Source organism: Vicugna pacos, chromosome 24, assembly GCF_048564905.1.
Source record: "Vicugna pacos chromosome 24, VicPac4, whole genome shotgun sequence".
NCBI classification, from domain to species: Eukaryota; Metazoa; Chordata; class Mammalia; order Artiodactyla; family Camelidae; genus Vicugna; species Vicugna pacos.
In genome coordinates, this window is record NC_133010.1 from 11,385,385 (window position 1) to 11,400,120 (window position 14,736).

Sequence of the window (14,736 nt, forward strand, 5' to 3'; positions counted from 1 at the left end):
AATATTTATAGCAGCATTATTCATGGTGCCCAAAAAGTAGAAGCAATCTAGGTATCCAGTAACTGGTGAATGGACAAACAAAATGTAGTATATCCTTGGCAGTCGAATGCTATTCAGCAATAAAATGGGGTGAAAGATACACAGAAGTTACATGGAAGATAAAACATAGAGGAACCTCAAAAACATTAAACTAAGTGAAAGTAGCCAGAGGCAAAAGATCACATATTGTATGATTGCATTTATATAAAATATCCAGAAGGCAAATCTATACAGACAGTTGATTGGTGGTTGCCTACGGCTCAGGGTGGGAATGGGGAGTGACTGCACAGGGGCACAAGAGATCTTTTTGGAGTGATGAAGATGTGCTAAAATTGGATTGTAGTAATGGGTGCACAACTTTATAGGCATACTAAAAATCACTGACTTCTGCATTTGAAACTAGTGAATTTTATGGTATATAAACTTTACCTCAATAAAGCATTTAAAATACAAAATCTGGGTACCATTAAGTAGCCCAGGATAACCTTTTCTCATTGTAACAGTTCTTTGCAATGAAAAATACTTAGAGGGAAAATGGTGTGCTGCTTGCATAGTACAAGGAAATAAAATGCACTTTTGGCAATTGGTTATGTAAACAAGCACAATTACCCTTCAACGCTCCAATCTACCCACCCTTACTCATTCAAAAATGTATCTTCACTCTACCCACTAAAAGAATTGGAAATAAAGCAGATAAGGATAAAGCATGTTTGAGAGCAAGAAAGAGCTGGATGCTTTACAACAAGGAGTGTAAGGGCTTGGAATCACTGACATAATCGTTCCCAGTGTTATTCTTGTTTCCCCTTGGCCCTGTGCCCCGGACGCACTGGCTTCCTCCAGTTGTGCAGATGTGTGTTTCAGCAGGAGCGCTACCTTTGGGCTGGATAATGGTATGATTTAGATTTTTTTTCATGAATTTATGGGTTTTTCATGATTTCTGTGATTTGACCATAGAAGAGCTTAATCCCTAGAAGACTGATTAGTGGAGACACGTGAAAAGTGGACTATCCCACATGAAGTAGTCTGCCTGCCCTAACATCTCCTCACCACAGCCCCGGAGAAGCACAGCAGGGAAGCTGCTCCTTTGAGTGAATGATCAACTCGTTTCTACCGTTTCTATCAGGACCTCTTTAAAATGATTATTATCTGAATAAGGCTAATATTCTTTTAGCTTGTGAACAGGGACTAGTTGTCTGTTCCCAATTAGCTAGAAAGCGAGAGAATAGCACCTTGGACAGATTGCCTGGCCTTAACGCAGAGATGTGGGAAATTGACTAAATCAGAGTGAAGTGCCCAAGAATAACTGACCCACTCAGAAGGTGGGAGGAAGAGAGACAGGATCTATTACATAATTGTGTGTCAAATGTCCTGACAGGATGGGGAGGAACAGAAGAGGGTGACCCTAAAAGAGGGACAGGCAAACACAAGCCTACACACAAGTCAAAAGAGGTGAAGTAGGTGATCATGCAGAGTGCATATGTGCTGTCATTCTATGAGGGTTTTTTTTTTTTACTCCTTGTTTTGCTTCTGGCAACCAAAGGCCTGGCAGTCCTTCCTTGTGGCTGAAGCTTCAGGAACATGGGTACCCTTGTTCCTCTCCCTAACTACTCCCCGCCCATAGCACATTGTCATTGTCATGACCACTGCATGCTCTGATGCCCATGAACAAGAGGGTCAAGGCATGGAAGCAGGAGCCTTGTTCCGCTCATCCACTGGGTGGGGGTCATGGGTAAGGCCAGGCAGCGAGCATACGCCAGCATGGTGACGGCAGTCCTCGAGGTGGCAAATGTAAATCATAAGCAGGCGGGAGGGTGCCTTGCCTTGGATCTGGTGAGAAGAGTGGTACATCTTAGGCATTTGTTTGCAAGGGATGGGCAGGTAATGGTGACTCACGGTTGTAGCACGGTACTGGATATCTGTATCCAAAAGCCCCTAATCCTGGTAGCTTAAAACTACACATACCTTTCTGGCCCACACTGCATGTCCTTTGAGGGTGAGGGGAGACTTCAGCTCAGGCTGAAGAAGAATCCAGAGCAGCACATCAGTTTCTCCTTGGTGGAGACTGTAGAAGGGCACATGGTGGATGGCACATGGTCTCCTAACACTGCTTCACCAAGTATCACTTTAACGCATGCATTTCAACGGCCAAATCAAACCACCTGACATATGTAACTTTCAAAGAAGCAGAGAAATGTGGTAAATCCCAGCATTGTCCCCAGAAAGCAGAGAGCTACAAAAATTTGGGTTGTAACGTTAATGACAATCACAAGTATCAAAGTTGAAGGATGACTCTTTTTTTTAACTTTCTACTTTGAAATAATTATAGATTTATAGGACGTTGTAAAAACTGTACAGAGGAGTCTTTTGTATCCTTCACCTATTCCCCCCCAATAGTTCCATCTTATAACTGTAATTTGTAAGAAAGCTTATAGCTATAGTATAATAGCAAAACCAGGAAATTGACATTGGTACAATGTGTGTGTATCAGTCTGTGCCGTTTCATCACATGTAACGACCACAGCATCAAGATAGAGAACAACTCCACCACCACAAAAGTCTCCACGCTCTTCCTTCATAGTCACACCCACCCCTCCCCAACCCCCACCAGCTCTGGCCCCTGGCAAGCACTGTCTGTTCTCCATCTCTATCATTTTGTCATTCAAACATGTTATATAATGGAATCATCACTATGTGACCTTTTGAAACTGGCTTTTTTTTTTTCACTCAGCATAATGCTCTTGCATATAGTTGGGCCATTTGTTTATTTTGTTTTTTTTTTTGCTAGTCACCTGTCACCTGGGCTGGGATGAAAGTCCTGGCTCCCGACTTGGTTCTCTCTGACACTTGGTTCTCCTTTAGGGGTTAAAAGGGTCAGCAGGGGTCCCTTATAATAACAGGGTGAAGATGGGTCTCTCTCTATTCAGCCTTTGCTGACTGGGACAGGGGTAAGGTGACATTTTTGTCTGCAGGGTTGGCTGGAATAGAGTAGTTCCTGGTCTGAAAGTTCGCTAGGTTGCCCCTTTTCTGGTCTATTGACTTGTAAGAGAAGGCATTTCTTGGGATTTTTAAAAATCTGTTCCTGTGGTGTTTCCAGGATGCCAGTTTGTCCAGCACTCAGTCCAGGATATATGAGGAAAAAGAAAACTGAGAGAACTCATCACCCCGTCATTCCTCAGATCCCAAGGCCCTTAGTCAATTGCCTTCTTCTCTCTGCCTTTCAGAGTTTTCTCATGTTTGTTTCATGTACAATGTCCAGGGCTTTTAGCTGCTCTTAGTGGGAAATGTGCTCCATCCACGTTACTCCATCTTGGTCTGGAAATGGAAGTTGAGAATAAAGTTTTAAAACGTAAATTAGTGCAGATTGCAGATGATTCCTATTTTTTAAAATAAGGTCACCCTCAGTTTCTTGCATTCTAATAGGCTTTTATGAGTCAAAGAGGAAAGGGAAGATTTATTGCTGGTTATTGGGAATTCCACACATGCATTCTGGACATTTACATGGGCTATAAATTAGTTTGTCGTATGGGAAAAATCGGGGAAATCCTAGGAACTGCTAGATCAGAGACAGTGGAGCCCAAGGTCAGCAAGCGTGGAGGAGTGGAGACGCTGGGACAGCCAGTGAGAAGAACAAGCCTGAGGTTCCACGGGCGGCACAGGCCTTGCACTGATGAGGCACAAGATGCACCATCTGGGCACACGGCCAGTGACAGCGTGAAGAAGGCAGTGGGCAGAAGTGAACCTAAGAAACTGAATGTAACAGAGTCAGACAAGCCATTGATGTGAATTTTTTTTAAAGGTTAGGGAAAGCAGGAGTCAAGATAGAAAGAAAACCTAAGTCAGGTACAAAAATCATCAAGAGCAATGGAAGCAAGTCTTAGAATGGTGGGGGGCTGGGGGAGTCATTACTTAGAAGGAAATCAAGTGGCATGAACTTGAAATGAGAAATGGAAGAGATAATGGGTTCTTGATTCAAAAGGGGTACTATGGAGTAAGACAGACCCGAGTTTTTCACAGACATAGAGAACAAAATTATGGTTACCAGGGTTTAAAGGGGGAGGGAAGGGATAAATTGGGAATTCAAAAATCACAGCTCTTGGGGAGTGATGGAAATGTTATCTATATTGGGATGGTGGTTTCATGGAGGGTTACATTTATCAAAATTCATCAAATTGTACATCTGAAATATGTGTGGTTTACTGTCCAGGAGCGTTACCACAATAAAGGTGTTAAAAAAAAAAAGTTTTAACTACACATGCATACGAATTCACATTATTGTTAGCACAAGGTGAAGGAGAAGACTTTGGGTCTTTTCCAGCTAAGAATGGCTGTGAGAGATTTATAAAATACATTTTCTTGTCCTCTTCTTTCCCCAACTCATTGCTTTCCAGCCCCACGGGGCACCAGTCTATCTGATTAATTTTTTACACATTTCCAGCAAAGGAGTGAGGCACAATGCTTCTATAGATTTAGACCCAAAGGGTGTGGTAACAGAAGCTATGTGACTAATAGCAATACTTTCACATATGCCACACCACATGGCTAAATGACCCTTGAGATAGTTTCTGCCAGCTCTGGGGATGCTGAATGCAATCCATCTTACACAGCCCTGCCATGCTGTGTCTTCTGAAAACACCAAGTTCGCAAAGCCACACACGCCTTACTCAAGCAATCCAAGCCCCTCACGACATGGTCCCACTTGCGCCGGCCCTCCTGCCCACAGCTCACCCACAAGAATTCTCTGCTACGGTCACACCGCCCACCTCACTAGTCCCCACTCTCCACATTTGTTAATGCTGCTTGTCTCTTCCTTGCCCACTTTCCTCCACCTGTCTTAATCCCTAGGGATTCTATTGCAGTGCAATTTTCTCTGCCTTCTGCAACCTCATCAGTCAGGTCGATCTTTTCGATCTCTCTCTGGAATTCCTAAAATTTCATCATCTGTGGCATTTTTTCCCGATAGAAATTATCTGCCTCATGGTATTGTTGCTATAATGTTTTACGTGTTTACGGTTTATACCACCTCCTGAGTGGTATGCACTGTACTTTATATATTTTAAACGTAAAAGTAATACATACATATGATTTAAAAATTCAAATAGGACAGGAAGATATGGAACAAAGAAGTTTTCTCCCCCAACAGCATCCCCAAAGGTAACTACCTTTAACTAATTCTTTTTCGGTGGTTGCCACCTCCTGATGGATAGCTCCTCTAACTCTAAATAATAGAGTTATAATTCTTGATTTCTCAACTTTAGACAGTGTGTTTATCAATTTTTATGGCCATACAATCCCCAAATCATGGCTTATAACGAATACTTATTGCCAGCTCATGAGTCATTGGCTGCCACCATGCTGGACTTGGTTCGCCTTGGCTCTGTGTATCTTTTTACCTCGTGACTTGGGCTAAAGGAGCATCCACTCGTATTTGGGATGTGCTCTTCCCATGGCAGAGGGCCACAGCTGAAGAGAAGAAACTGAAACACAGGCTACTTCTGAAAGCCTCTGTTCAGAACTTACCACTGTCACTTCCATTCCATTGTTCAAAATAATTCATATGGCCAAGCCCAGAGTCAACGGGATTAGGGAGGAAACTAATGCCCCACCAGGAAGCATGGCAAAAGTCACACAACAAGGAGTGTGGATGTATCATCTACTACATAGAAGGAGCAAAGAGTTGGGAACAATGATCCTATCGACCACACACAAGCTTTTACTGATTTCCACTTATCAAAAATAAGGAATTGGGCTTATTAACACCACCACTGTCTCCCTGCTCTTCTCAATTTTTTTTTTCTAGTTGTGTTATAAGTATTTCTTCCACTGGCTCACTTTATAACCTTGAAATATATAAAGAAAGTATTTTCTTGGTCATTTTGTTTTAGATAGTATCTCTCAAATCTTTATTATAAGAAATGAAGATATGTACACAATTTCACTTTTATATCCTCTCTTTCCTTTCCATCTCATAACTTATATATTATAAAGGTTAATAACATTTCCCTCCTGTTTTGGAACTATAATTAGGTCTTCTATGCTTTGTACATAAATTGATTCAAAAAACTAAAATCCAATAAAGGGTGCTTAAAATACTAAAATTGTGTACTTATTTTCTGCAGAATCAAGAAATGTAAGTGGACTTCTGGAGAAGGAAATGCTTTTAGGCTTTTCCTAAATATATGTAGCTCCAAAAATAGTATTTCAAAAACCAAGATTGAATGTTTTATCATTCATTACACTCCATATGCTATTCAGAATCATGCTACATGTAATTTGTTTTACATAGGCCATGATTTTGCTACAGAGCTTTGCATTTTTCAGGGAGTTTCTGTTTGCCTTACTTTTTTCTTGTTGAGAGAAGAAACAATCACCTTCACTCTACCAGTTAAGTTCGTATAACTTTTTAAATAATACTTACTTGTTGAAGTGCATTTGCTTATCAAATACATTTATCTGCAAGTCTTCTAACTATGTGCTTTACTCTGAACTAATTGCTTTTACGCCTTCTGCCCAACAGCATAGGGATTCTTTTTATTGCTATTCTGAGTTGTGGCCATTATTTTTTTATTTCACATCTTCATCTTTGTAATTTCAATTTTCATTTTCTTAAAGCATATACTCAAGTGATTTTGTTTTCCATAAAGGGAGGTAAATGTTGAATTCTTTCGGTGTGACTTGCAGACTGGTAAACTAGCTAGAAATAGGATTCGATGTTCCAAAACGCTTTCTGTTAGCATTCTCAAGGCATTATTCTGTTGTATTCCAGCCTAAAGCTGGAAAATCTGAAAGCCAATATAATTCTTACTTTCCTGTAAATGCGTTGTTTTTGCTCTCAGGAAGCTTTTATGAGTTTTCTTTTAAACTTAGTGTACTGAAATTTCATAAGGATGTGTGAGTTCACAATGAGTGCTTTTTTAAAAAACAGTCGACTTTAACCCACAGGATATTTTTAATATCCTATTACATGATCAGCAGTGCTGAAGACACGTGGGGTACATGCAAGAGGGACACAATTATTCATCAGAGAGTTTCAAACTGTAGGAGGACATTGTAAAGAATGAATTCTTAAATGGCTCTTACATAATGAATTCTTAATAAGTCAGGTTGAATTTGGTCATTTATTTTGTGTCTGATGAGATTGTGTATAGCAGAGGCTACTTATTTTTCCACTTTCTGGCAAAAATATTAAATTCTGTGACTTTGTGTGGAGGAAACAAAGTCAGCCATGCCTTTGCTCTGTTGACTCTTTTTGGTGAAAGTTACCCTTTCCCCCCTACCTAACCCTTTTGCACTACTGTCATTAAAAAATAATTTTTAAATAAACATTTTAAATTATATTAGAGTAGGCCATTTATTTAGTAATTGACTACAGAGGTTGAAATTAATTCTTTCCATTCCCTCATTCTGGCTGGTCCTGCAACTTGATCACAACTACAATGAGCTTTTTGCTGGCTTGGGTGATCTTCTTGAGACTTTTGGCTATACCTTCTTTTAGGATCCTAGGACTCACGTCCCCTAACGTAGGTATCTATACTAGCAAAGAAAATAAAGCCATGACCATTTTTGTCTTTTTCTTGTGGGTACACTCCTAGGTCACTTAAACCACTAAGACCGGACTCCTGCCATTACGGTGAGTAACGACATCATCTCCTTTTAAAGCTGAAGAGAATAAATGAAATATTATTGGAAATAAAGACCTGAGGTGGTTTCCCCAAAAATAAAGTGAGAATACTACCTCCAAAGTTCTTTATAATCTCTGTGTCTCCAACTGAGAAAAGAAAAATCAAGGAATATTCTAAAGAAATTGGGATTTAAAAGCGTGGGAAAAGAGCTCACTTCTTTTATACTAAAGCTTTGAGATACCTTACATTCGTCTTTCTCAATCCTTAGTGTGATTCAGAATACTCTAGAGTTGTTTGTTAAAAGTAGGTCTCTCTGGGCCCCACCCTTTGAGTATCTTGGAGCAGGCAGGCTGGATCCACTCCCAGCCCCGGAGACCATCCAGGAAATTCTTTGAGATCTTTTTGATAGCTCTTGATCGAGCAGTTAAAAACCTGAGGATCTGTATTGCAAAAGAACAGCTGAATGCTATTGCCAAACAGTTGCCACCCACCCCACCCTCAAAACTGTTGTGTGTTCTGAAGGCCTTGCAATATTCATCTTTCTCTGCATATCTGTTAGTAACTCAGACAACTAACTGTTAGATAAGACTAAGTTAGATAAGATCGGACACTAACATTTTCCTCTGGCAGATTTCTCAGCATCCCTTTCAGACAAAGGGTTGGAAGACAAACCTTAAAGCCAAGGGAACTGAAGTCCTACCAACCAACGTGTGTATGTATGTACAGTCTAACACATAAACCACGCTCTTAAATAGACACGTATGTGCACCAGACTGTCTTTAGGGATCAGAGAGCATAATGAGACAGGAAGGTCAGAGCTTTCTTCTGAAACATGGTGAATCAGAAAATCTTCTAGCCATGAAACAATGAAATAATCTGAAAAACGATGGGAAAATGAGATAAAATATTAGGATTTCAGGAAACAGAGAAACTGTAGGGTCATTAAATCCCAAACTTTCTGTGATGTTAACATGTCCTCCATGACACACCTATCAAAGAGTCATCACCGCAGATTTGAATTTCTCAAAGTATGGAGAATTCAGTGACTGCAGAGTGCACTCATTTGACTCTGGTATAGCACCCTTAGAAATTTCCTCCTGACGCGGATAGGGAGACTGTGTCCTTTAGTTTCACCTTAACATCCATTTTGTCTGGCATTAATACAGTTAAACCACCTATTTTTCTGTTTTGGGTATATTGTTTTCTGTCCTTTCATTTTCAACTCTCTGTGCCTTATGTTTTAGATATGTCTGTTGAAAATGACATATAACTCAGCTTTTTTTAATCTCTGCAGCAAACTGTCTTCAGAACTGAGTTTATTCTATTTAAAATTACATTTGAATCTATTCCTACTTTTATTTTATACTTTCTACTTGTCCCATTTTTCTGGATTTTTTTTTCTTGTGTCCTTTCTCATCTTGTGAAAAATTCATTCTGCTTTTCTCCCTTCACCTTATTTTTGCCCATCTAAGTAGTTTGGAGATTATATACCCTATTTCTATTTCTTCTAGAAAGTTTAACAATGTTTAGATGCACTGACACTTCTATTGATGTATCTCTCTTTGAGAAATCTCTCCTCAAATCCTTTCCCATTAAAAAAATTTGGTTGTTTTCCTTTATATTACTGAGTTGTAAGAGATTTTTATATATTCCTAGACACAAGTCCCTTATCAGATATGTGACTTCTAGATGTTTTCTTCCATTCTGTGGGGTGTCTTCTCTCTTTCGTGACGGTGTCCACTGAAGCACATTTTTTAGTTTTGATGAAATCCAGTTTATCTGCTTTTTCTGTTACCACGTGTGCTTTTCATGTCATACCTAAGAAACCACTGCCTAATTCAAGGTCACAAAGATTTGCTCCTATGTTTTCTTCTAAGAATTTTCTATTTTTAGCTTTTACATTTAGGTCTGAAATCTATTCTGAGTTAATTTTTCAGTATCGCATATGATAAGAGTCCAATCATTCAATTGTCCTAGAACCATTTTCTGAAGAGATTGTTTTTTTCTCCTGTTGTATTGTCTTGGTATCTGTTATGGATTGAATGCTTGTGTCTCCCCAAAATTTGTATGTCAAAATGCTAACCTCCAATGTGATGATCAAGGAATTTTTTCCATTTATTTAGGTCTTCCTTAATTTCTTTCAGTCATGTTTTGTAGTTCTTAATGTACAAGTCTTGTACTTTTTTGTTAAATTTATTTCTAAGTATTTTATTCTTTTTATTGCTTTTGTAAATATATATTTTTCTTAATTTTATTTTAATCATTTATTGCTTATATGTAGAAATAAATTTTTTTATGTTGATACTGTATCCTGAAACTCTGATAAATGTATTTATTAGTTTAAATATTTGTGTGTGTGTGAATGTGAATGTCTCAGGATTTTCTATACATAAGATCATGGCATCTGTGAATAGAGATAGTTTTACCTCTTCCTTTCCAATCTAGATGCCTTTTCTTTCTTCTTTCAACTGCCCTGTTTAGAACTTCCAGTATAATGTTGAATAGAAGTGGCTTGTTCCTGACTTAGGGGGAAAACACCCAGTGTTTCACCAGTGAGTGTGTTGTTGGCTCTGTGTTTTTCATAGATGACCTTTAGTAAACTGAGGAATTTCTCTTTTATCTCTAGTTTTTTTGAGCAGTTTTTCATGAAATGCTGCTGGATTTTGTCAAAAGCTTATTTACATCTATTGAGGTGATTATGTGGTTTTTGTCCTTCGTTCTATTACTACAGTGTATTACATGGGTTGGTTTTCATACCTTAGTCTAACCTTGCATCCCTGTGATAAATTCCAGTTGGTCATGGCATACAATCCTTTTTAAGGTGGCTGATTTCAGTTTACTAGTATTTTGATGAGGATATTTGAGTCTGTATTTATAAGGAATTTTGGTCTATAGTTTTCTTGTGATGTCTTTGTTTAATTTTGGTATCAGAGTAATACTGGCCTCATAGAATGAGTTGAGAAGTGTTTGTTCTAATTTTTGGAAGACTATGAAGAATTAGTGTTAATTCTTCCTTAAAAGTTAATAGAATTCACTAGTGAAGTCATGTGGGACTTGATTTTGCTTTGTGGAAAGTTTCTTTTGTTTGTTTGGTTGTTTTTTTGTTTGTTTTGACTGCTAATTCCATCTCTTTACTTCCTATAGTTCTATTCAGATTTTTTCTTTCTTTTTGACTCAGTTTTGGTAGTTTGTGTCTTTCTAGTAATTTGTTCATTTTATTTAGTTTATCTAATTTGTCTTTTTACGGTTTGTTGGCTTTTTAGATTTATTGTTTTACTGACTGCCTGGCCTTAAGTGATGCAACGTACTCCCTTAAGTGATGCAATGTACTCCCTGATGCAATCTACTTTTTATTTCTGAAAGGTTGGAAGTGATGTCCCCTCCTTCATTTCTGATTTTAGCAATTTGAATCTTCCCTCTTTTCTCCTTGTCAATCTAGCTAAGGTTTTGTCAATTCTGTTGATATTTCAAATCAAGAAAACTTTTGGTTTTGTTTTTCTCTTTTGTTTTTCTGTTCTTGACTTTGTTTACTTTCTCTCTAGTCCTTATGACTGTGTTCCTTCTGCTTATTTGGGTTTTGTTTGCTCTTCCTTTTCTAGTTTCTTAAGGCAGAAGAGTAGGCTCTTGGAATTTTTCTTTTTTTTTTAAGTATAGGCATCTGCAGGTATAAATTTCCCTGTAAGCCCTGTTTGTGTTTCATTTTGATTGATCTCAACGTATTTCATAATTTTCTTTGTGATTTCTTCTTTGACTCTTTGGTTATTTAGGAACATATTATTTAATTTTTATCTATTTGTAAATATCCTAAATTTCTTCTGTTACTGATTTCTAATCTCATTCCATTGTGTTCAGATAACATATCTCGTATGATTTATTGGCACTTGGTTTTTTTGCCCTAGCAAATGTTCTATTCTAGAGAATGTTCCATGTGCCCTTGAGAAGAATGTATATTCTGTTCTTATTGGATGGCATGTTATATGCATGATTATTAGGTCTAGTTGGTTTATAGCATTATTTAAATCCTCTACTTTTTAAATTGTTCTCCTTTGTTCTTGAAATTTTATTATATTTTTCACTTCTAGAACTTCCTTTCGCCCTTTAAAATTATGCTTGATTATTTTTAATTAAGTCTTTTTCTCTAGTCATATTTTGCCCTCCCTTTTTCATTTCTATATACAAATTAAGCAAATCTATTTTATATTTAGTATCTAATAATTCCAATTAATATAAGTTTTTGCCGTCTGCTAATTTTCACTCATTTTTCTGGTTTTCTTCTATATTCTGTAGTACTTGACTGTGAACTCCCATTATTTGGATCTTTTTCTGTGAAAATTCTTTAAGATCTGACTTTAAGCTACATTCTTGCATAAAAGATTTGGCTTGCTTCTCTGGGTGCCTGAGATTACTTTAGCTTTTCTGACTGAGGTTTACAAAACCCTGGAGACTGTTGAATATAGGCCAAAACGCACATGAGACCTGCTGAAGATTACATATTACCAGGACAGATTTTCCTCCCTCCACCCAATGCCAAAGTCAAATTAAGAAGTTTCCCTGTTGTCTTTTTCATCAGGAGTTTATTTGTAGTTTATCACTGTATCATTGCTGTGTCCCTTGGAGTCCCAGCTTTAAGCAGGATATCCTTTTAGATTCTACACTTGGGCAGGCCTTGGATTTTAGCTTCTGTTTTCCTATCCTGAAGGGACGCCTAATGAAAGCTCAGCGTCACCAGGGCTGGGCTGATGGTCTGAAGGTGAAAGCCAGCCTCAGGGCTATCTTTCCTCTCTGGATTTAACTTTCACTTTATTTTTGGCTTTTGGGGCTTTTTTTTTCCCTGTGAGCTCAGTGATGCATTTTTAAATACATGTATTTTAAAATTTTATTCAGCAGTTTTAGTTGTTTCCTTGGGAGGGTTATTTTTAGGGTATGTAGTTCACACTGCCCCATGTTACCCATTAGTCCCCAGGAGCACAGCAACTTCTACAATTCAGAGAAAAGAACATATTAAGAAGTTGCTACTTGACTCTCTTCTTGATGCATCTCACAGTCTGAAAAGACACTGCTTTAAGAGGAAGAGCTTGGGGCACAACCATTTCCACTGCTCACACTTAGCTCCTCCACTCTTTTGTCCACCTAATCTCTTTGACATCAAGGGCTCAGGTCAGAAAGACAATGTTCCCAAAGCAGAGAGCAGCAGAAAGAACCAATAAGTGAGGATAAGCAAGAGGAACGGAGTGGCAGGCTGAAAGTCAGGAGCAGGTGGGTAGTCAGATAAAACAGGGGAGGGAAATGTGAAGGTCACAGTGAGGGACCAGGGCCGTGGCTGTGTAGAGTTCAAATGCCACAGGATAGCCTTCCAATACTGAAATCAGTTTCATGTCTCCCTGACTCCTTCTTCAAGCTGTGTGCCTCAACATCTTTCAAATTGTGGCCTGAGAACTGCCACTCTGAACACTGCTAGGCAGAGCCCGACCCACCCACGCTCGCTGGGGCAGGTGCTGTCACTCCATGAACACAGTCAGCCAGACTTTGCCCTGTTGACTCATTGTGAGCCATCACCTTAAACATCTCAATTCTTGTACTAATACTAGAACTAATTCATATCTCCTCCATTTCTTATCTTATTGGATGGGGTTTTTTAAAAAAATCTGAATCTGTGAACATACATTTATCACCTCACTTTGTTAGTTTCATCCTGCCATTCTAGCCAGCAAGAGCTTTTAGTCCTGATGCTGTATTCATCAGTGTTTCCTGCCTTTCTTGTCATCTGCCAATATGATGAGTACTTCACTATCTATTCATTCAAATCACTGATAAAATATTTAACTAGATCAGAGCTTATCACTTGAAATTTCCTTCCAAGCTGATGCTGATGCAGTACTCAATACCCTTTGGGTATGACTGTTCAACTAGTTATTAATCCATCTAGTCATACTTGTACCCAGAACAAGTCTGCATGGATGTCATGTGTGTTCTTGTCAGTCGCCCTATTACAAGTAAACATTTTGTTGACTTACCAGTATAGCAACCATCTCAACAGAGTGAAACCAAGACAAGTCCAACAAGACTTGTTCTTGACGCAACCATGGTGGAGCCTAGCAATCTCTGCTACCTTTTTAAGGGACTCACCAACAGACTTTTATCAATCCCCTCTAGAAGAATGACCCAAGATTGTCATCAAACTCGCCAGTTTGGGGTTTTTCCACCGCCCCCATGTCCGTGCTTCTTCCCTCTTTCGGAGATCAGAAACATGTATCTCCGTTGAAATCATTTAGCCTGCCTAGTTGAGCTCTTGCAAACCACATTAGGTCAGCAGCTGTAAAAGGAGGTGTAAAAGAGCTTAAGCTAAATCCCAGTTTGTTTCTCTTTTATGTGAAAGCTGGGGAGGCCCCCTGGTTGTTACAGCAGCTTCGTGATAATCACGGACTCCGCATCCTTCTCTCCTGCTGCTCTGGCATTCCTGACCGGCAGCTCCTGTCTCACAGAGTAAGATGCCTCTGCCTGTTTCTGCTCTCACTTCTTTTTTTTTTTTTTCCCCAAGAAGAACAATGTTTATTTATTAAATAAGTAAACATTTACAATGCAATTCTGTGATTCCTGAGGACACATACAAGTGAACATTATTGAAAGGCAGATTTGCATTCAAGATAAGGATTTTCAATCATTAGTCTTACCTAACAAAGATGGGGAGCTCCTGGGAGACCCTAAGAGAGCTTCTGGGTGGGGTGATCATACATTCAGTGCAGGAATTTATCAGCCTGCTCTCACTTCTTCCTTTGAGCTTCATGTGAGCTTTTAATGTGAACAACTCAGAAAGTTCAGACATCACATTTGCTTTTATTTCACTGGCCATAACAATTGCGTGGTGACATCTAGCTGAAAGGGAGCCTGAGAAATAATCTTCTTGATTTTGGACAGCCAAGGACATGCCTAGGCTGACCAGCTCGTCCTGGCTTACCCAAGTCTTTTCTAGAACGCCCTGCATCCTGGGAATCCCCTCAGCCTGGGCAGAAAGGAGGGCTGGTCACCCTGTATCTGACTAAAACTTGGAGATTCTGAAGAAAGAAAGAGGGAAGTGGTG

The 14,736-nt window shown here is 39.0% G+C and overlaps 1 long non-coding RNA gene across 1 annotated transcript in view; it reads right to left on the reverse strand.

Annotated features, from left to right (window-relative positions):
• Positions 1-2,782: 2,782 nt before the first annotated feature.
• Positions 2,783-14,736, reverse strand: part of LOC140688994 (uncharacterized) — a 47,456-nt gene continuing 35,502 nt past the window's right edge. The window contains exon 3 of the long non-coding RNA XR_012063841.1: positions 2,783-3,351. This is a non-coding gene — a long non-coding RNA (uncharacterized lncRNA). The remainder of the gene's footprint in view (positions 3,352-14,736) is intronic.